Genomic DNA, 22,553 nt, shown 5'->3' with positions numbered 1-22,553 from the left:
TCATAGGATGTCTATCTCCACACTTGAGAGAAATATTATCCTGTGATTTGTTGTCATAGGTTAAGAAATGTATTGGTGCTATCACAAAGCTAAGTAGTATTGACACAAGCTAAATCATGAGATTATGAAGAGCAGGCCTTGACATGGCAGATTGACCTTGGCTGCACCAAAGACAATATGAAGTTTTAAAACTCTTAATTAGATGAGAAACATGTTTTCTTTCTTATAACAGATTATGCATGTGTGTATATATATGTATATATACACATATATGTATGTAAAATGTCTTAGAAACAAATCTTGAAAGTTTCTTCCTTTGGATCAAAGAGACACTCAAGAGTGTAGATCAATTAAATAAAAATGTAGGGAGATGATAGGCATATTGGAGGGAAAAGGACATATCTTTGAGACCTAAGGTTGTCAAGAGAGTGGAGCAGGCAATTATAAGGTCCATACCACTACATGATGATGGACGATGCATTGTCAATATCAAATTACAGACATCACAAAGTGTCAGTCCTCTCAGATTAAACATGTACAGATAAGAAAATCTGCCAAATCAGATCAAGTTTCTTATTTTTGGAGCCACCTCATTGTAGTTCTGTGACTTCAAATGTTGTTCCCAAGGTTTTCTTCCAGTCTAGGTTTCTTGTAGATATCTACCTTTCTAGTAAAAGAACTTCTCTACAGCAATTTCTAAAGAGGTGAAAATTTATATTTTCATGATTAGGCAAGGAAATTCTCGAATTCTGATCATGAAGATTTATAAATTGATTTGTCACTTGCCATGTTGATATATACAGAAAGTTCAATTACAGATATTTAAAATCTAGGTTTTTTCTTTTGTTTCTCCCATTTCGAAAATTTAGATTCCAATGAAATTTATGAGGAATTTAATCTAAATGTTGTGATCATTTCAAAACCCTATTTTAACTCCTACTTATTCCAAGGAATGACACAATTAGACCAAAACATCAAGAACTTTTCCATTCGCAACAATTTTAAATGCTTTGATTAGTAAATTAATGACAAATGTTTTTGTATTACCATGGTAATCTTTCCTCAAGCCCTTCCTTCACTCTGGTGGGCTGCACCTCTAGCCAGCTGTGGAGTGGAGCCTTTCCACTATTTTCCAGGTTACCTTGGTCTGGAGAATTGCCTCACTGGATCCCTCTGTGGGTTCTGTCTCTCAAAAATTTAGAGACATAATTTTATGATTTTTGAAATATGGATTGAACACATAGGAAAGGCTATTCTCCTGTGGCCATCTTGGCTCCGACCTGCCCCCCACATCCCCCCCCCCCCAATTGAATGGAAGGGTTTAAAGGAAAAATGGAAGGTATAACAGATTCGGGTTTTGAGAACCATATGAGAGGTATATTTGACCTGAGAGATAGTCATATGTATGTTGACATGTTTTGAAAATTAAATGAGCATTGTAAATCAAAAGTTATTCTTTCTTCCTGGGATTGTGAACTGAATTAAGTGATGGTCAGATGTGATAATTGAGGTAAAATTAAATCCTGAAAGCAGACATTTAATTTTGCAAACTTCTTGCTTGTGCTATGGCCTAGCAAACAAAAAGCTCTAAAAGAAACTGAATGCTTGGAAAACTTTTTTTTGGACTTTCTAAAGAGGAACCAGTAGCTGGTTTTCATCTGAATCTTGAGATTTCAGGGTCTAACGCATGCTACAGCAATAAAAGAATGTAGTGGTTGTACGGCAGCCAGAAACTGCTTAAAGATAACTTTTTTGTTTTGGAGCCAATCTGTGATAAAAAAAAAATATAATGAAAGTATGCAAGCAGTTAGGTGATAGGAATGATTTTCAAAATGCGAAAACTATCTGTAGTTCACATTTTGCTTAATAAGAAGGTAGGAATTTTGTATAAATTTTAGTTCTGAAGGTAAAAAGAGTGCTATATAATAATTTCGTATATGGCATTAAGAAATTAGAAGCTATAACAAAAAATCTTTTCTTTAGATTCTTATTCTGTAAGAAAAAACAAAGACACTTATTTTTAAGTCTTATGGCTATAAAGTGTTTAGCAGGAAAGCAAAAGCTATTAGTTCTCGTTTCAATTTATTTTAAATTTAACGCAATGGAGTTAAAAGTGACTTTCCAAAGGTCACAGAGCTAAGCACTTAATAAGTGACTGTGGCTTTATTTGAACTTAGGTCTTCCTGTCTCCAAGGCTGGTGCTCTATCCACTGTGCCACCTAGCTGCCCCCTCATTATTTCTTGACTGATAATATATGGTCTGATGGTCTGTGCAAGGTAATCTGAGAAAAATGAACTAAGGAGATTATGTAAATAATGTGATTTCTAGCAGTGAATACATTGATAGTGCAGTGAGTAACCTGCATAAAGATTTTGCCAAGAAAGGACACTTTCCTAGGATAGAAAATATTTAAAAACAGTAATAGAAACAGTGCAAACCAAGTCTACAACACATTGCTTATTGTGAAGGAAATGATTATGGTCTCTTTCCATTGTGCCTGTCTACTCCTTTTTGTCATCTCAGATCCCTCAAGAGATTTTGCACATGGCCTGGAACCCATATCCTATCTTTTCAAGCAGATAGCAGCCCCTTTTCCTTTACTCCCCCTTTCTCTTAACTGTTTTTAGTCTCATCTTGTGCTTCATATCATTCTTGTCACAAATGTTCCAAGCCTTCCCTATCCTGAAAAATCTTCACTTAGACCCTCTCATGCTCCTCTTCCTAACATTCAAACTCGTAAAAAAGAACCTATTTACTTATTGCCATGAATTTTTCTCCAACTCATATTTTAGTCATTTACAATCTGTTTCTTCTTGTCACTCAGATAAAATTACTCTCTCAGCATGTTACAAATCATCATTTAATCACCAAATCTGTCCAAGTCCTCAATCCACTTTTTCAATTTTTAGATGTCGGGTGATGCATTCATGATGTCTATCATTATGTCAGGGAGTTAAAGTTTTGGAAAGCACGGTCCATGTTATTTCTCTTGACACTCATAATACCATGAGAAAGGTGTTTTAATTACCCACCCCCACATTTTGAATAAGGAAATGGAACAAGGTCTAGGGTCTTGCCCATAGACACTGAGATTTCAACTCAGATGTTGGATTGCACATCCAGTACTCTTAAATTGTGCAAGATCATTCTCTTCCTAGACAACGTCTCCCCTGAGAATTTTTACAAAATGCTCCTTCTCATTTTCTAACTATGACTGTTTTCTTATTCTTCATGAATACATCATCCATATCATGCCCCCAGTTGAGGTGGTTCCCCAAGAATGTACAAGTCCATGTCCCTCTACATTCTCTCACTTCTCTATTTCATCAGCAAAAGGAAGCTTGGTGAAACTGAGGAGAGTACTGGCATTGAAGTCAAGAGGCCTTGAGTTCAGATTTGTCCTCAGACACTTGACACTATCTGTGTGACCTTGGACAAGTCATTTAACCCTGACTGTCTCAGATCCTGGCCAATGTCCAGTCATCCAGATTTATATCTGGCCACTGGACCCAGATGACTCTGGAGGAGCAAGTATGGTGACATTTTATGACACCCATACACTCAAAATACAATTCTTGGGCAGGTCATGGCATCATCTCCTTGATGTCATGGTCTCAAAAATGGAGGATATAACACCAAAACTTTTCATCAACTCCCTCCATCTAAATTAGAATGATTATGCCTATTACTACATTGGGAGATGGAATATTTTGAGGAATGTGGAGAATTCAAAGTATTCCTGGGAACTGGTTCAAATTGAAAGAGGAATGGGAAAATTCTATTGAGTGACTAGTATACAAATGACAATAAAATTAAATTAAATCTCTAAAGTTATGAATTTTGGTCTTTAGAGTTTGTAATATCCTCAGCTTGGTAGTCAGGACTGGGTGGCAATACAACACAGTGCTCAGGGCCAGTCAAAATTGTTTCCTTATCATTTCCTTGAAGAAGTGTTGCCCCTTGGCCATCATCAGTGGAATTTAGGGTCTTTGATATTCCCCATTTAAAAATATTTGGAGACCTGAACCTTAAGGTCCAACCCAGACCCCAAACTGTGTTATATCTTCAGGGTGGTGGGAAGGGATGCTTGAAGATGGGTACAGTTGAGTCTTCATTGTCTAATCCCAGTGAAGGTTGTGGTCTGTTAGAGCTGGGGTCCATATTTCTGTTTTTGGTTGCATTAGTTCCCACTGCTCTTGTTCAGACTGAAATATCTGGACTCAGAAGACCCGAGTTTGGTGCTTGGCTGCTTATCTAACATCTGGTCATCAGCCACAATGCATTCATGATTGTTTTTTATTTCCCATATAGCTTGCTAAATGGGAATGGCTAAAAAATTGTTTTTCAAGGATCTTACATTACAATAGGGGAAAAGGTAAATAGATAGAAAACTATTTTCCTAATATAGGCAAACTTAATACAAGATGGAAATGGGGGAACAGAGAGCCTCAACCCAACTGCAAAAATCAGTAATGACTTTGTCTAGGAGGAGTTTGAGAGGTACATCGTGAAGGAAATCTGGGTCTGAGTCCAACAGGCAGGAGAGAGAATGAAAATAAAGTCCAGAATTGAGTAAGAGGCAATGCAAAGCACAGACATGAGTGATAGTGTTTCCTAAGCACAGAATTAGCTACAGGCTAAAGGTTGCAGAAGATCCAGCATTTGATTTGAAGTTAGGAAGACTTGAGTCTTGGTCCAAACTCAAGACACTAGATGTGTGTGACTCTGGGGCATGTCACTCTTTTTCTTAAATTTCCTCATCTGTCAAATTTGATTAATAGTTTCTAGCTCCCAGGAGTACAATGAAAATTAAATGAGATGATATCTTTGGTAGTTATTTCTATAGTCAGGTCCATGTGACAAAGTTAAATAAGTTTCTAAACCGTTGCATTTCTGATAAGTGAAAATACTGATTTTTTCAGCTATCTAAGAGTTATAAATCAGAATGTGGTATCTGTGGGGAAATATGTCAATCTGCCTTGTCAAGGACTTCTTTTCTCTGTAGCTTGTTGATTTAGCCTGTATTAATATTACCTAATCGGTTTTGTAATAGTACCAATCATTTCCTTTACCTGGGTGAACAAAGCACAAAATAAGAAACATCTTGGAGGAGAGATCCATCCTATGCTTATTTTTAAATATTCTCTTCCCCAGTGGAAGTGGATTCTTATCAATATTAATTGGAAGCAATTATTATGACTTATAAGAGCATCACAGTGTCCTCTGTATGAAATCTCATTGGTTGCCTAACTTTTTTATAGCCCTTTTTTCCTTTCTCTATAAATATGCCCTCAAAATTTTGTACCTGGCTTAATATCTTTACTGATGTCATCCACTATAGGTTTCTGGTTTAAGATCTTAAGAAAATAAAACTTCATGTGTAAAGGATCTTTTCTTTATGATATTTAAAGTCTTAAGAACATGAAGGTAAACGCACGGTATTCTAGGTAGGGGCTGGACCTTGAATCAGGATGACCCAGGACCAAATCTGGTCTCAGACATTCACTGCTTCATGACCCTGGGTAAGTCACCTAACACTCAGTTTCCCCTCATATTGAAAATGAGCTAGAGAACAAAATGGTGTCTTTATCAAGAACACCACAGCAGGAGGTCATGAAGATTGGGATATGATGAAACAATAATCCTGTACCTAAACAGAAAATAACATGGTTATGATGTACTCTGTGTGAAAGGCAATTTGGCAGCTGAGTACCTTTCACAACCAAAGGGATGTGTCACAAATGGTTGGGGCAAGTCTAATGCTTTCCCTGGCCTTTTTCTTCATCTTTAAGATAAGAGCATTTCCAGGCTAGATGTTTCTAAGCACCCTTCTCAATCTCACTTAGGAAATCACAGGTTTTAGAAGAGCTGAGGCAAAGTGAAGTGAAAAGAACTAAGATCATTGTGCCCAGTAACATCAATATTCTGATGATGCTGATGATCAGTTGTGAATGATTCACTATTGTGATAAATACAGTGATCCAAGACAAGTATAAAGGAATTTTGGAAATGTGCTACCATCAACCTACAGAAAGAGAACTGATGAAGTCAGAATGAAGCATAATGTTTTTCACTTGATTTTTCTTGCTTTTGGGAAATGGCCAAACCAGAAATATGTTTTACAGCATTTCCCAGGTGTGGTAGATATGTATGCCTTTACACAATGGGTGAGAGAGACACATAGGCACAGAGAGAATTTGGAATGCAAAATTTTAAGAAAAATAAAAAAAATCACTGTTCTGAGAGGTTTTCATCATCCATGGATCCCCATTTCACCCAACTTATAAAACCACAGTTCCACTGTAAAAAATAAACCATTTAGGGGTGGCTAAGTGGAGCAGTGGATAATTGCACTGGCCCTGGAGTCAGGAGTACCTGGGTTCAAATCTGGTCTCAGACTCTTAATAAATGCCTAGCTGTGTGGCCTTGGACAAGCCACTTAACCCCATTTGCATTGCAAAAAAAAACTAAACCATTTAGAAATCTTTTTTTCTCATTTAACTATATCCTCTTGATTTCAGGAGTTAAAGAGTTTCAACACCTAGATATTGTCGATTAACATCTTGACTCCTAAAGAGACTAAGGTATTTGCCCCAAAGTCAGTTATGGAAAATTAAGCTATAAAGATGGGGTAGTGTAGAGGGAGGAGGAGGAATAGAAAGATCTTTTGAATGAAAATGAAAATTCTCACCAGTGGGAAATATTCGAGTGCTTGTCCACATTTCTCTCCACAAGAATTTCCTGAGGGTGAGAAGAAAACAAAAACAAAAACAAAAAACTGTAGAAATGCACTTAACTAAGAATGTCCACATTCTGAGTTCAGATTTGCTTTTAACCTAAAGATTCATAGTCCTATTAATGACTTTGTTGCTTTCCAATACCTCCATTTACCTTTAAATCTTTCCCATGGCCTCATCCTTGAAATAATTAACTTTCCCTATATTCTTTGAACATCTTCTATTTCCATCCCCTCTCAGTGGCTGTCCCCCATGTTTGGAATACTCTGTCCCCCAAGCCACCCACCTCCACCTCTTATGACTCTCTGCTTGCATTCCTGCAGCTCTGCTCAAACACTACTTTCTGCGGAAGGGGTTTCCTGATAACTCACCTCCATGTCTGCCTGCCTATTTCTAATCTTTAGCATCAGGGCAGATGCTAATACCATGTTTGTTGACTAACAGTACTACAGTTTCCTTAGGACCAGAGGGCCTCAGCCAAACTCGGAATAAAAGTTTGAGGAGAAGAAACAGACCCAATGACCATAGGAGAAGTAGACTGGCCTAGTGACAGACAAGTAAAGTTTAGAGGGGAATTTACATGAGAGCTGAACAGTCACAATTGAATCCTGACAGTGTTATAATGAACATGTACTTTTTTGTCTCCATGACTCTCTGTTTCCGTAAGTATGAAAAAGAGAGTTTAAACACCAAAAGATTTGATAGAAAAATTTAAAAGCATGTGTAACCTTTCCCTTCTTTTGAGTATCCCTGGAAGCCAGCAAGAAGCTGAAGAAATACATCCCAATTTTTTTTTTGCTTTATGTCTTTTAGGGACAAAATTGTAAGTAATTCAGAACATATTCAACATTTTTAAAAACTGCTTTTTATTTATCTTTAATTCCTTTCTCCATTTATTAAGCCTATATTTCCTCCTTCTCTTCTCTTGTTTCAAAAATTTATGGTAAATAAGTAATTAAAATCATTTTGAATAAAGATCACATCCAAAATTTTGTTTTTCATTCTACAAATCATTTACTTGGGTTGCCTAAAAAAAGCAGAACCTGAGAGGTGAGTGTAGGTCACATCTCATATTGTTGGCCCAGGAGCCTTTGCCTATCACATTGCCTCCTAAAAAAAAGGTTTCCTGTTTAAAACCCCTTCTAAAACCATGCCTAAAGGAGCTCTCACCAGGAAGAACGGCTGGGAAATCAGGAAACAGATATTTCCCAATTCTGGTGGGTCAGTCTCCTGCAGACCAAGCCTCAAAAGGCCTCAGGAACTTGATCCCTACAGTATAATAAAAGAAAATGGGTTCGGAATGCAGCACTTCTCTATTGAGAAAACTAAGTCCTGGAATGGAGAGAAAATTCAGTTTTCCCCTTCAGACACCCAAAATCGGACTGAGTCTTTGGACCTACTGCACAGGATTTTAATACTCTTAAGAGGATTATGACATCATAATGTCATATAATTGTCATAATTGTCATACTGTCATAATTGAAGTCAGAGCTTCCCCTTATATCTAGGAGACCAATCATTGTGTTTCCAGGTCCCAAAGTACAAGGGGGAAAAGAGAAAAATTAAAAGTTTCAGCAGACAGGTCACAGACAAGTGATAGAGAAAGCTCCTTGGTTAAGCATTTTAGAGAGGATGAAGGATTCTTTGACAGATATTGCGATGTGGAGAAGAATCACAGTAGTAATGGTCAAGTTGAAAGGGAGTTAAATAGGCTTCTACGCTAGGTAATGTGACTGGTCTTTAAGGAATGGGGAACATCTGGTGTCAGGTAGGGAACACTGAGTACTCGTCAGGAGTGGTCCTTAAGGAGGGGTTGACATCTGCCAAATGTGGAGTAGCAGTCACTGTATACTGTGTGTGCTGCAGCACTAATGGGTGTGTTCAAAGTCAGGCTACTGTTAAAGTCCAGAGTGCCTTAAGAATTGGGGAATAAACAAGCCAAAATGAAATGGAGATTTTTTTTTCACCAGAGGAAAGAAAAAATTAAAAGATTTGCTTCCAATAAAAAAAAAATTCCCGTTTCTCTGAGCCAGTAGTCACTCCGCTTTAATTGAAAATATACAGAAAATCTAACCACTTATTGAGCAGTGCTGGTACCTGGGTCATTTAAACTTCTCTGACTTGATGCTGTAAAGGTAGAAGCCTAGAGCAGAACATATATTTCAATTGAAGTGAAAGATGAAGGACTAGCAATCCTTACTCAGACACAGCAATTGCAAAAATCTCACTCATTAAATGGGATAAGCGGGGGAAACAAAATCCTCCTCAAAGCTACTGTAGAAATTCTTAGAAGAGAAGCTAAATGAGCTACAGGTAGACATAGAAAAACCATACTGGGCATTTGGGGGCACTAGTGCAACCTCCCTTACTATTAGTTCATCTTATCATAAACAAAAAGGAAGTGAAGGAGAGAAATAGAATTTTTGAAAATTTATATTTCATAGACCTCAGGAGAAAATTGAATGGTAATAGAAAGGAATATACTTCTTTTCGATTGTAGTGGCACAAAAACTGAGTGTATTTGTACCTTAAAACCTAATAATCAAAAGAAGAATGGAAGAAAACTTAAATTCATCCTTGACTGATTATGATGCAATAGAAGTCACATGCAAGAAAGGAACATGGAGGGACAGCTAGGTTGCACAGTGGATAAAGCACCAGCCCTGGAGTCAGGAGTACCTGGGTTCAAATCCAGTCTCAGACACTTAATAATTACCTAGCTGTGTGGCCTTGAGCAAGCCACTTTAACCCTGTTTGCCTTAAGAAAAACCTAAAAAAAATAAACTCTCTACGTTAAAAGAAAACCACCAATTCCTCAGACCAGAGGAGCCCAGGGATGGTATCCACAGCTCTCCTGCCCCGGAACACTTTCCCCTGCTCTGTCGGCAAGCTCCCAGGGGACAGCAACAACACCAGTGCCTCTGCTCCCTAGTTAACTCAAGCCCCTGCCATCTAGTCTAGCCCCACTGCTGATCCAGCAGGTCTGGCTCTTGGGCCCTCAGACTCCTGGCTCCACTTCAACTGCTAATCTGGCTGATCCAGAGCTGATCCACCCTCTGAGCCCAGACTCACCCACCTGAATTTGGCCAATGCAGCTTCCGGAGACAAATCATGAGAGAGATGTTTGGCTTTTCGTTCTGGGTTCTGTGGGTCAGATTTCTGGGAATAGTTTTTTTTTTTTTTTTTTCATATGGTTGAGGGGAAAGATCAGGGGGGTTATAGAATTGTGACGGTCTTCTCTCCGCCATCATTTTTTGAAAATATCCAAGAGGAGGTTTTTGGCCCTGGTCCACAGGGCCTTTTCAGTCTTTGCCTGCTCAGCAGGCAAAGAGGTAGGGATGGGAGGAAGTAAGGGAAAGGGATTGGGAAGGGAGCGAGGTTTGTAGGAGGAATGAAGTGAGGGCTTTGGGTCTAGATCTCCTTGGGAAAACCCCAAGTCTTCATTAAATATTGGCCTTAGCCGATAGGCTCTTCTTATATACCCCAGGAATTGGGATTCCTGATGATAATCTTGATATCCTGTAGATAAATGAGAGAGGTGAGTTATCTCCATAAGGATCTGAAAATAAGAATATGACCTATTTTAAGACCTTACACATCCAATAATAAAAATAAATCTTAAATACATATTGCAATGAGAAGAGTATGTAGGAAAAACAAACATGAAGGAGCAATTGGTGGCTCTTTTGCCTTCCGGTATACTATATTCTAAGCCCTACAAGCTTCCAAAGTAGTTGCCGCTAAGTCCTGTGTGATCCTCACTGCAGCTCCATGATTTTGAACTGTGTCCTTATGACTTCTTGTAATATTTTCTTTAGCTTGGGAGTTCTGGAACTTGGCTATAATAATCCTAGGGGTTGGTTTTTTGGGATCTCTTTCTCGGGGGGATCGGTGGATTCTCTCCATTTCTATTTTGCCCTCTGCTTCTAGAATATCAGGGCAATTTTCCTGTTAGTAATTCTTTGAAAATGATGTCAAGGCTGTTTTCTTGATCATGACTTTCAGGTATTCCATTAATTTTTAAATTCTCTTTCCTAAGTCTGTTTTCCATATCAGTTGTTTTTTTCAATGAGATTTCACAATTTCTTCTCATTTTTCATTTTTTTGGTTTTTAAGTATTGATTCCTGATTTGTGGTAAATTCATCAATCTCCTTGAATTCTATTCTTTGTCTGAAGGATTTGTTCTCCTCAGAGAGTTTTCTTATCTCTTTTTCCATCTGGCCAATTTTGCTTTTTAAAGCATTCTTCTCCTCAATAACTTTTTGAACTGTTTTATCCATTTGACCTAAGTTGGCTTTTAGCATGCTATTTTCTTCAGCATTTTTTTGGATTTCCTTCACTAGGCTGATAACTTCATTTTCATGTTTTCCCTGCATCTCTCTCCTTTCTTTTCCCAGTTTTTCTTCTAAATCCCTCATTTGATTTTCAAAGTCTTTTTTGAGCTCTCTCATAGCCTGAGCCCAATTTCTATTTTTCCTGGAGTCTTTAGATGCAGGAGCCTGTGCTTCCTCATCTTCAGATTGAGTATATTGATCCTTCTTGGGATCATAGATAATGTATTTCTCAATGGTGTTTCTCTTGTTTCTTTGCTTGCTCATTTTCCCAGTCTAAGCCTGTTTTAGGGGTGCTTCCTGAGCTTTTGGGACACTCCCACAAGGGTCTCAGTGTGTGAGGTTCTGTCCTCCCTCCTGGTCTGTGAATGACCATAAGCACCTCCCTCTGCCACAGGGCGGAGGTGGGGGGGCCCCTGTTGTTCTATGGGGGGGCCTAGACTGGGATCAGGATCTGAATATGGTCAGAGCCCCAGCGTCCTGTTCCAGGGGCAGAGGACAGAGCTGGGCAGTCTCTCTCTCTTCATTCCCCTCCCTAGGTTCAATGGGCTCATGCCCAGGGGGCTCCTGCTTACCAGCTCTGCCTGTTTCTCTTTGCTCGATCTGCAATGCAGTGGCCAAGTTGCTCTCTGTGTGGTCTGAGGGCTGGGCTTCAGCTTGCTCTGGCAGAGGTACCCCGGCTGTTCCCCCAATTTGTGCCCGGTGCTTCAACTGAAGTGAAAGATGAGGGACTAGCAATCCTTACTCAGACACAGCAATTGCGAAAATCTCACTCATTAAATGGGATAAGTGGGGGAAACAAAATCCTCCTCAAAGCTACTGTAGAAATTCTTAGAAGAGAAGCTAAATGAGCTACAGGTAGACATAGAAAAACCATACTGGGCATTTGGGGGCACTAGTGCAACCTCCCTTACTATTAGTTCATCTTATCATAAACAAAAAGTAAGTAAAGGAGAGAAATAAAATTTTTGAAAATTTGCATTTCATAGACCTCTGGAGAAAATTGAATGGGAATAGAAAGGAATACACCTCTTTTTGATGGTACTGTCACAAAAACAGAGTGTATTGGTATGTACAAACCTAATAATCAAAAGAAGAATGGAAGAAAACTTAAACCCATCGTTGGCTGATTATGATGCAATAAAAGTCACAATTCAAGAAAGGACCATGGAGAGATAGACATAAAATTAACTCATAACTAATTAATTTTAATGAATGATGGAATCGAACAACAGAGCACCAGAAACAAGAATTCCACCAAGACATGATACCAAACCTAATGGGTTGCAGTCTAAGCAGTTAATGGGTATATAACTCTAAATTTTACATGAATTAAAGGATATCAATAGACTAGGCAATTAACTGAAAAAAAATCTAGAAGAAGAACAAATTAAAAATTAACTAAATACTAAATTTGAAATTATTAAAATCAACAGAGAAATTAAAACAAAAGCCATAAAATCGCTGAATGAATAAATAGAAACGGAACTGGTTTTCAAATAAAAGCTACAAAATAGATAAACCTGGTTAATTAGATGGTTTTTTAAGTATTTTGCAAAATAGTGGGGTTAAGTGACTTGCCCAAGGTCACACAGCTAAATAACTATTGTGTGTCTGAGAGAAGATTTGAAATCAGGCCCTCCTGAATCCAGGGCTAGGGCTCAATTATGCTGGATCATGTAATTGCTCCAGTTAATTAGCTGTAAAAAAGGAAGAAACCCAAATGAATAGTAGCAAATGAAAAAGGTGAATGCACCGCTACGGAGCAGGTAATTGAGATAATTCAGAACAATTTTGCCTTACTATAGGCCAAGGAATTTGACAATCTCAGGGAAATGGATGAAGGCTTAAAAAAAGATGAAATCTCCAGATTAAAAGAAGTGGAAATTAAATACTTAAATGCCCCATCTCAGAAAAAGAAACTGAACTCCCATCATTAAGAAAAAAATGTCTTGTAGTCCTGATAGATTCCTGAGTGAATTTGATCAAATTTTGTTTTTGTTTTTGTTTTTAGGGGATTTTTTGCAAGGCAATGGCATTAAGTGGCTTTTCCAAGGTCAAACAGCTCGGTAATTATTAAGTGTCTGAGGCCGTGAGATTTTGAAGGAACAATCAGTTCCAATTGGATGTAAACTATTTGGAAATATAAGGGACAAGGAATTCTGCAACAATTCTTCTGACACCAAAGCACTGTGGACATCTAGAGCTGAAAGTGTCAAAACAGAGAAATCAGTTTTTGGTCAATTTACCTAATGAGTATGGATGCAAATGTTTTAAATACAAATTTAGCAATTTTTAGGAAAAATTTAATGATTAGAACAAGTTATGAATAAGATGATATACCATGATCAAAAGAAATTATACCTGGAATGCAAGGTTAGTTCAATATTGGGAACTCTATAAGTATACTTAACTATATCAATAGCAGACATAGAGAAATCATTGCTATTTCAATACAAGAGGAAAAAAGTTTTTTAAAAAATTTATTCATTTTTGAATTTTTACATTTTTCCCCTAATCATGCTTCCCTCCCGCTACCCCCCCACAGAAGGCAGCGTATTAGTCTTTGCACTATTTACATGCTATATATATATATATATATATATATATATATATATATATATATATATATACTAAATTGAATGTGATGAGAAATCATATTCTTAAAGTATAAAAAAAAAGAAAATACAAGGGGTAGTAAAATTATAGAAGATAACTTTTTTAAAGTTAAAGATAATAATCTTTGGTCTCTCTTCAAACTCCACAATTCTTTCTCTGGATACAGATGATATTCTGCATTTCATATCCCATTAATTTGTCCCTGATTTTTGCAGTGGTGAAATGAGAAAGTCCATTAAGTTTGATCCTTAACCCCATGTTGCTGTTATCCCGTCCAATATTCTTCCAATTCTTCATCCAGCTCACCATCGGTTCATGCAAATTCCTCCATGCTTCTCTATAGAACCATCCTTCCTGGTTTTTGATAGAACTATAATATTTTATAACATTCATATACCATTTGGATCTTATCTTGGTAAAGGGTGTGAGGTGTTGGTCTAATCTCAGTTTCTTCCATACTAACTTCCAATTATCCCAGCAGTTTTTATCAAAGAGGGAGTTTTTATCCCAATGGCTGGACTCTTTGTGTTTATCAAACAGCAGATTACTATAATTGTCTCCTGCTATTGCACCTAGTCTATTCCACTGGTCCACCACTCTATTTCTTAGCCAATACCAAACAGTTTTGATGACTGATGCTTTCTTTTGCAAGCAATTTGGGATTGTCAAACTCTATTGTAACACCTTTGGGTTAAAGAAAAGTGGTATCAGGTTACTAAGAATAGAAATACCTTGGTTACCACGGAAGTTTACTAATTTCTTTTGAAAAAAATTCTAATTGGTTTTAATGTTAAGTTTAATAATGCTAATAACTGTATTTTTATTTTGCATAGAGTTTTTGGAATGTGAGTGCTGGATTCTCTATAAGTTTTCATCGAAGTTTTATCTAAAGTTTTTATGAAACAACTGTTGGGAAGTTAGTTGAATTGTAATTACATTGGAGTTTTAAATGTGTCATATGTATGAGATTAGATTCTGAGAACTTGGGGAAAGAGATGAAAGCGTAAAGATCATGGGATATTCATTTTGCTCTTGTTCTAAGGGAAATGAGATGTTTAAATAAGAATTTTATGATTAATGTATATTAACAACGCATGTTTAATTTTAAAGAAGTCAAGAATGTGGACTTCTCGCTTATTGCAGACAGTTGATGGGGGGCTCTGGACAAATTGCAATTGTGGGCCTTTTTGTAAGGTAACATTGATGAATAAGATGTTTTTATCAGTTGTGTGATATTCTTTTGTAACTGCAAAGAGATTATATTTGCAACATTTAGCTATACTATTGTGAATATGTTATTTAAATACTGTATTGTTAAAGCCTGGGATTGATGTGATTGCTTTGAAGGGCAATAAGGAAAATATGAAAAATTATGACCCTTTCTGGGATAGATCTGTGGGTTCATGTATAATGTAATAATGGAGGGATTGCTTTGTACAATCTAGTAATTTCTGTGTTACTCTGTTACTCTTATTGCGGTTCTGTTATAATGAAATTAATAATGCATGTTGGAAATTTAAAGCTGCCTAAGAGGTTTTAATGGTTTTAAAGAATTCTGAAAAGTAATTTGTATGTTAGGGGGTGGCTAGGTGGCCCAGTGGATAGAGCACTGGCCTTGGAGTCAGGAGACCTGGGTTCAGGTCAGGCCTCAGATACTTTGTGATTGTCCTTGCCAAAACAAAAATAGCCATTTGTATGCCGAGGATGGCTAGTAGGTAAACAATATTTTAGATCTATATGTATATTCCAGAGCGGTAATTGTTTGCTTTGAAGCAAAAGCACCATACGATACAGGAAAGATAAACACAAGATAATTTGATATTTCTCTGTGCAATCTCCTCAACAAAGGAGGTATTTGTTGGGAGATATAACCGATTAGAAGGAGGTTTCTCTAGACAAGGGGAATCTGATATACCATCATTATATATAGATAGAGTAGATATGATTTCAGACAAAGGGATATCTCTAGTAAGAGTTAGGACACAGGCCTGTAGGGCCAGTCATAGTTAGAATACCAGATTTTAGGCAAAGACGTAGGAAGGATAATATGAGCTTTAGCTAGGAGTTTCATTAATTCGGGCTCCATTAAGCGTATAATTGGAATTCAGTGAACTGTATTCACTGGAAGTTCTAACTGGGTAAAACAACCATTTTAGATCACAGGACTTTTAATTGATTTTCTCTTATGTCAGATACCAGGATGGTCAACAAAAAAGAAATGCTACTGGGTAAATGTTATGTTCTTGGAGCCAAGGAAGCCAATGGGCCAAGGATGTCAGGTGACTGGGATGGGCAGCCGAAGGGGCAGCTTCTCAGTATAGCTGAGGTTGGATCCCTTTGTCCTGATTTCCCCAAAATGACATTTGCATAATATCTCACCTGGAAGAATAAATCGGGCCTAAGACATTTGACTTACCCACATGACCTGCCTGGACACTGACATTCAATATTTATATCTGTAAAGGAATTTTCCTTTAATGTCCTGCATCTTTATAGTTAATTACTAAGCAAACTAGAAAAGGAAGGTTTAGGTGAATTGGATCTAATAGCCAGAGACAGGTGAGGTGCCTGGCTCTGACACCTGCTATTAGCTACATGCTAAGGTAGGAATTAAATTTCCCTAGATTTTGTATTAGAGGGGATATCTAGGTAAGAAGAATGGGAAATTCTTGGGATAATTACAGTTACAAGTTCTAGTTCAAGGAAATGAGTGAGTTAGATAAGTATATCAGGAAAAGGAATATTTGGGAATATTTGAGAAAAAAATTTCATTTTGGTTAAGGATGTTTGAGTCATTATTGTAATGAGAGCAAAGGTTAAAATTGTTTTATTTTAAGCCAGATGCTGGGTAGTCTTAGAACAAAGATGACTGTTGAATGCATGTGTATGGAGAAACCTCCCAGTGAGAATGATCACATTGACTCAAACTTGTGACGTTGCTCATGTAGTACAATACTAATAGAAGTTAAAAGTGTTAAAAGTGAAGTATATGTGTCAATATGGCAGTAAGGCAAAATTTCAAATGTAATAAGCTCCAGAATCTCATTGTTTCGTGATGGAAGACATGTGTTTTGAACTGAATAAGTGTTAAGCAGTTTCTTTACCAGAAGACAAGTAGTCACCAGAGCTGGAGAGGACTTTTTGGAAGAGATTCAGAGGATGCTGAAGGACATTGGATGCCTCCAAGGGGGAAGAGAAGAGAAGGAAAAGAGAGGGGAGGAGGGACACTGAACCAGTTCATCTCCACCATCTCTCACCTATTTATACATTGTTTATCTGAAACTTCCCCATTACTCTGTAAGTGTGACACCCCTACTTATGCCCTTCTCCTTATGGAACGGAAGAGGGGAGGCAGGGGAAAATGTTCTCCATTGAGAGAAAAAGAGAGATTAGTGGGTGGCATTATCCCTGGGTCTGACCTAGATTCTCAGCCCCTCATCAGAGGTGCACTATGGCACAGGATTCCTGATCCAGAGGACAGAAACAGCAGTGGCATATGACTGAGTCAGTTCAGGGTGACTATTGTTTATAACTGACTGGCCAGGATATTTATCCGGGCAGTAGAAAGTGTCTGAATATGTCCAGCTAAAAGGGTCCCTGGCAAGTAAGGAGGTGATCAGGGAGTTGTTCTTTAGACTTAAGGGCCAACTCAGAAATTTGAAGAAATCTTATCAAAATAAAAGGAAGGATTGAGTTGGACAAAGTCTGAGATTTCTTCAGTAGAATATTATAGATTGGAGAACAGTTAACTATATGCCCCTCTTTCCTTAACAAAGCAACCCCTGGGTTATTGGTGAAGAGTTAACTGGCCCCACTTTATCTGTTGAAGTCCAGATGACAATTCAATCCCTGGGGCTAAAGAGATAATCTGGTTTCAGTTTGAATTTTATAGTCTTTTCCCTAGATTATCTTGCTGGTCTGGATTGCAAATCCACATTGCTCATCAAAAAGGGTGAGTCAGTGAGGGGCAGGAATCTAGTTAGGATAAATGTGATTCTTGGGCCTTTTGCTTTTGCCTCAATTTCTGTAATCGATTGTGCCCCATCCTCAAGAAATGAATAAAGCACCATCTTCCAGAGAAAGGATTAAATCTTTCTCTTCATACCTTGAGAGATTTCCGAAATTTATTTAAGTCGCATTTGTCCCACACAAATGGGTATCCAAAATAGAAATGGACACATGTGGTACATGAAATGAGGGCCTCTAATCTTCTATGTCCCTGAAAGGCCAGCTATTGTCAAGGTCAAAGAACCTGTCGGATCCTCCCCCACATGGGTTCAAACTCCTTATCAAACTCCCCTTCCCCACAATTTGGTAGGTAGACAATCCTTTGAAAGATATAACATAGATGTGTGAATCTGACACTTAGACTGGGATCGATTCATTCACTGATCCACCTTTTAATTCTGGGGTCCCTTGATTTCCTCTTGCCTGTCCATCCCCTTCCTCTGTAGAGAGAAATTCCTCCTGCTTCCATGTAATATATAACATAGCTAGATTTACATTTGTAAGCCAAGATTCCTACAATTCTACCACTTGAACTCTTTTGCTCCTTTTTTACTATTTATTTCTCTATAAGATATAAACTGCTTTGCTCAGTTTCCCATAACTAAGGAAGAAGTGGAATCTAATCATTTATCACAATCAGCAAATCAACCAAAGATGACACCAGAAGCAGTGTTGTAAACCCAGTCTCCCACTTCTGTAATGGAACGAAGGAAGTGCATTCTCTTATCTCTTCTCTTGAAAAGTGATAGTAATTATTGGACAGTAAGCCAATATTGTTTTCAGGCACTTATCTGGTTCTGTCAAGTTCAAAGATAAGAGACAAAAGATAGAAGATAGAAAAATTGAAAAGATACAAGGTGGCAAAAGTTTAGAAATTTTGCAAGGAACAAATTATGGAAACATAAAACAGGCATATTGACCCGAGGAACAGAATATAGAGGTGTTACCAAAGGCAAATAGAGGAAATCAGAATAAATCATGTGAGAAGTATAGTCCTGAAAACAAGAATGAAATTATTTCCAAAAATGCTCCCTGAATGCATTCATTATACTAGAATGATTTATAAGCTTTTCTCTGGGTTTCAAATTTCCATCATTGTTATCTAAATATCCTCATTGGGAGACACAAAGTCCCTAGTGGAATACAAATGTCTTAAGTCTTTTCCAAACCCACTCCTGAGGTCTTGGCACAGAAATTGGTTCTAGGTGATGGAAAATGACCTCCCCCACCTTTCCCCAGTCCACTCTATGCAGTTCTTAACAAGACATCTGGGTCTCCTATAGAAATCCAGCCTCTACAAATGGAAGCCACTGTTCCTGCCAACCTGATGCCTCCCCACCTCCTTCCCCATTGCCCTTCCTCCCCCTCCTTGTATTCCATCCCCTCCCCCATCCTACCTGAGCAACTGTTGCTGCTGATGTCAGCTCTCTTAGTTCCTTTGCTGTCCGGCTGGAGTATCAACAGTTTCCAACTGTCTCCATCTTCCTCTCTGCTCTACTCTGTTCTGCTCTGCTCTGCTCTGAAATAAACAGTTTAGTCCCTAAATTTTTCCAGGTCAGAATTAGTCTACTAAATGAATTCTTCCACATTTTCCCAAAGCAGTGAAACTATTTTGTGGGACAAATGCCACTTAAATAAATTTCAGAGATCTTTCAAAGTATAAAGAGAAAGTTTTATTACTTTCTCGAGGAACAGACCCCAATCAATTACAGAGACTGAGGCAAAAGCAAAAGACCCAAGAATCACATTTATCTTAACTAGATCCCGCCCCCTCACTGACCCATCCTCATCAATGAGGAATGTGGTCTTTACAATCCAGATTTGTCTAAGGAAAAGAGCATATAACTCAAATCAAAGCAAGAATATCCCTTCAGCTCGAGGAATTGAATGGATATTCATACTTTCTTCTACTGACAAGTTTTTTTTTATACCAATGTCTTTAGAAAGGTCTTCCTGGTTCCCAAATTGATCAAAATAAATTCCTCTTTTTGTACTATTGAACCAACCCCAAGAATAGCTAATATACCTAGTGATGCTCCTTAAATTGAGATAATAATGCCACCCAATAATCTCCCTCTTTCTCAGTGGGTAACATTTTCATAACCCTGGTGAAATCTCAGACTTTCCCACTCACTATTAATATTAAAAATCATTTGCAGGCTGTACTTTCCCCAACAAGGCTATCACTTAGGATTTCATACTAGGAAATTTCATTGTGACATGTTTTGTTTAAGATAATAATGGACATTTGGAAAGTGTTTAGTGAATTCAGTTCTTTAAATTTTCTCTTATCTGAAATAAAGAGGAATCTTTCAGCAGGCAATGATTAGAAAAACGTGAATTTCTCTAATGTATAGTTTACTCTCTTAAATTGATTAGCTATTTAGAGTAACAAAATTGTCTGCCTTGGCTGTTTCCACTTCTCATTTGTCTTCTGCTCTGTTCTGTGAATTTTTAATTATTTTATTTTCCATCTCAAATTCTCTCCCTCCCCCCACCCCCTTCATGGAAAAGTCAAAAATATCTCATTATTCAAATGAAGCAATGTGAATCATCTTTCTGTACTAGTCATAACTCCTCTTCCCTATTAGTTGCCTCTTTTTCTTTTCATCACCATCCACATCCAATTCCTCTCTATCCTGATAGTTGAAGACTATGATAAAGAAATATGAAGACTATGATAAAGAAATATGAATAAATAAAACAAGTTACCAGACATCTGGCTAAGATGGTGGGGAGAAGCCAGGAACTGTGTTAAGCTCCCATGGGCTTCCCCCAGCCTTTGCTGAATCATGAATCAAGCCTCTTCAAAGATGTTGGAGCAACAGAACCCACAGAAGAACATGCTGGAACATCTTGCAGCAAGGTCTGTTGGGGGAAATGTAGATGTGTCCAGAAGCAGACCAAGGGGACCAATGGTGGGGCAAGGTGGAGGACTAAACTGAGAACCTCGACTGTGGTCGTGGAGGCCTCTGCACACAGAGGCTGTGTGATGGGCACTGGGAGGGTTCCAGCACAGGTGCCCAAGACCTCCATTTGGTCAGGATATTCTGGATTGTCTTCCAGCAGAGAAGCTGCCTTTCCTGGATGGAGGGCATGGCATTCTCCAGCAAAATCAGCTCAGAAATAACCCAGGGAAGGGATGGCTGACTCCCTCAGTTCTGACTGTCCAGAGAGAGCCTCTGGCATTTCCAGCCTGGACAACCTAGTGAGGTGACTGGAAGGGCTACTGGACAGCCCAGGGACAGCCCCAGCTTTTCCCAGAGTTCACAATGAATGGCCCATGGAAAGGGTGGATAATATCCCCAGAACAGAGGGTCCAGAGAGAGATAGAGAACCTCTGATGTCTCTTCTTGGTGATTCCACCAAGAAAGCCACTGCAGGTTCTTACATCAGTGGCTGAAGGCTAGTAAGCAAGTCTCTAGGGCTCAAAACACCAAAGATCTGCCAGGGATTCCTCCTCCTCTAATGCAAGAGGATTAGGTTAGATTAGGCAACAAATCTCAAAATGAATAAGAAAGGAGAGAAAAGCAGAGTGCATTGAAATGACCTTGAAGACAAGGAATTTATCTGAGAAATGAAAGGCAGAAAAATAAATATATGTGAGGCTTTCAAAGAGAATATGAATTGATCTCCAGCCCAGAAAGATTTCTCATAAGAACTGAGAAAGTATTTTGACAATCAAAGGGAAGAGAAATACAAGAAAAAAATTGGCATTTTGCAACACAAAGTGATGGAAGAATACAAATCCTTTAAAAATGAATTGGGGAAATGTAAAAAGATAACAGCTCCTTTGAAAAGAGTTGTGACCCAATGGAAAAGGATATGTAAAACTACATGAAGAAAATACCACCTTGACTAATAGACGGGAACTAGTGGAATCTAATGACTACAAAAGAGACCAAGAATCTATTAAACAAAAATAAAAACAAAAAAAAAATGGAATGAAATGTAAAATAGCACATTGGTAAAACAACTGACCTAGAAAATAGATCCAGGAATGATAATTTCACAATCACTGGACTACCTGAATGTAAGACATGATTAAGTGAAAAAGAGCCTGGAGAGCACTCTTCACAAAACATCAAGGAGAAGTGGCCTGGTAACCTGGAACCAGAGAGCAAAATAGTCATTGAAAGAATTCCTCAAATCACCTCCTGAAAGAGATAGCAAAAGGAAAATGCCAAGAATATTGTAACGATACTCCACTATCAAGTTGAAAATCCTGAAAGTGGCCAGAAAGAAGTAATTCAAATACAAAGCATTACAGTCTATTTTACATAAGACCTAGCTGACATAGAGAAATTCCATTCTAACTAACTGTAGACAACATAAAGCACTTGGGATTATTATTACCAAGGCAGACTCAGAAACTATAAGCAAACAACCATAAAACCCTTCTCACAGATATAAAAACAGATCTAAATAAATGCACAAATGTCAGTTATTCATGGGTAGGAAAAACCAATATAATTGAAATGAATATTTTACCTAAATTAAATTACCTTTTCAGTGCCATACCAAACAAACTTCCAAAACCTCACTTGATTAAGCTGAAAAAAATGGAAATGAAATTCATATGGAGAAATAAAAGTTCAAGATTAGCAATGGAATTAATGAAAAATTACAAAGGTAGTCAGAATAATAAAAACAGATCTGGAATTATATTACAAATCATCAATTATAGATTAGGTGCAAAAGAAATAGTAGTAAATGTCTACAGTAAACTGTTGTTTGAGAAAGCCAAGGACTCCAGCTCTTGGGATAAGAACTCATTCTTTGATAAAAATTGCTTGGAAAACAAGAAAACAGTAGGTCAGAAACTAGGCCTAGACCAACATCGTCTACCATGGAAA

General features: G+C 37.8%; 1 long non-coding RNA gene across 5 annotated transcripts in view; it reads right to left on the bottom strand.

The window, feature by feature from the left end:
• LOC141504075 (uncharacterized) overlaps positions 1–20,716 on the bottom strand; it is a 32,642-nt gene extending 11,926 nt beyond the window's left edge. The window contains exons 1-5 of one of the 5 annotated variants that reach the window (XR_012473199.1): positions 20,410–20,716; positions 19,095–19,216; positions 11,646–11,781; positions 7,909–10,257; positions 6,693–6,742 (exon numbers count right to left, since the gene is read on the bottom strand). This is a non-coding gene — a long non-coding RNA (uncharacterized LOC141504075). Of the gene's footprint in view, positions 1–6,692; positions 6,743–7,908; positions 10,298–11,645; positions 13,655–18,926; positions 19,026–19,094; positions 19,217–20,409 lie in introns of those variants that run through there. The other 4 variants (XR_012473200.1, XR_012473201.1, XR_012473202.1 and 1 more) reach the window with 4 other exon arrangements.
• Between the last annotated feature and the right edge of the window lie 1,837 nt (positions 20,717–22,553).

The sequence above is a fragment of the Macrotis lagotis genome, unplaced genomic scaffold, assembly GCF_037893015.1.
Source record: "Macrotis lagotis isolate mMagLag1 unplaced genomic scaffold, bilby.v1.9.chrom.fasta BILBYCTG078, whole genome shotgun sequence".
Lineage (NCBI taxonomy): Eukaryota > Metazoa > Chordata > Mammalia > Peramelemorphia > Peramelidae > Macrotis > Macrotis lagotis.
Note: the sequence above shows the minus strand (reverse complement) of the source record. Positions and strands in the feature narration are given on the sequence as shown.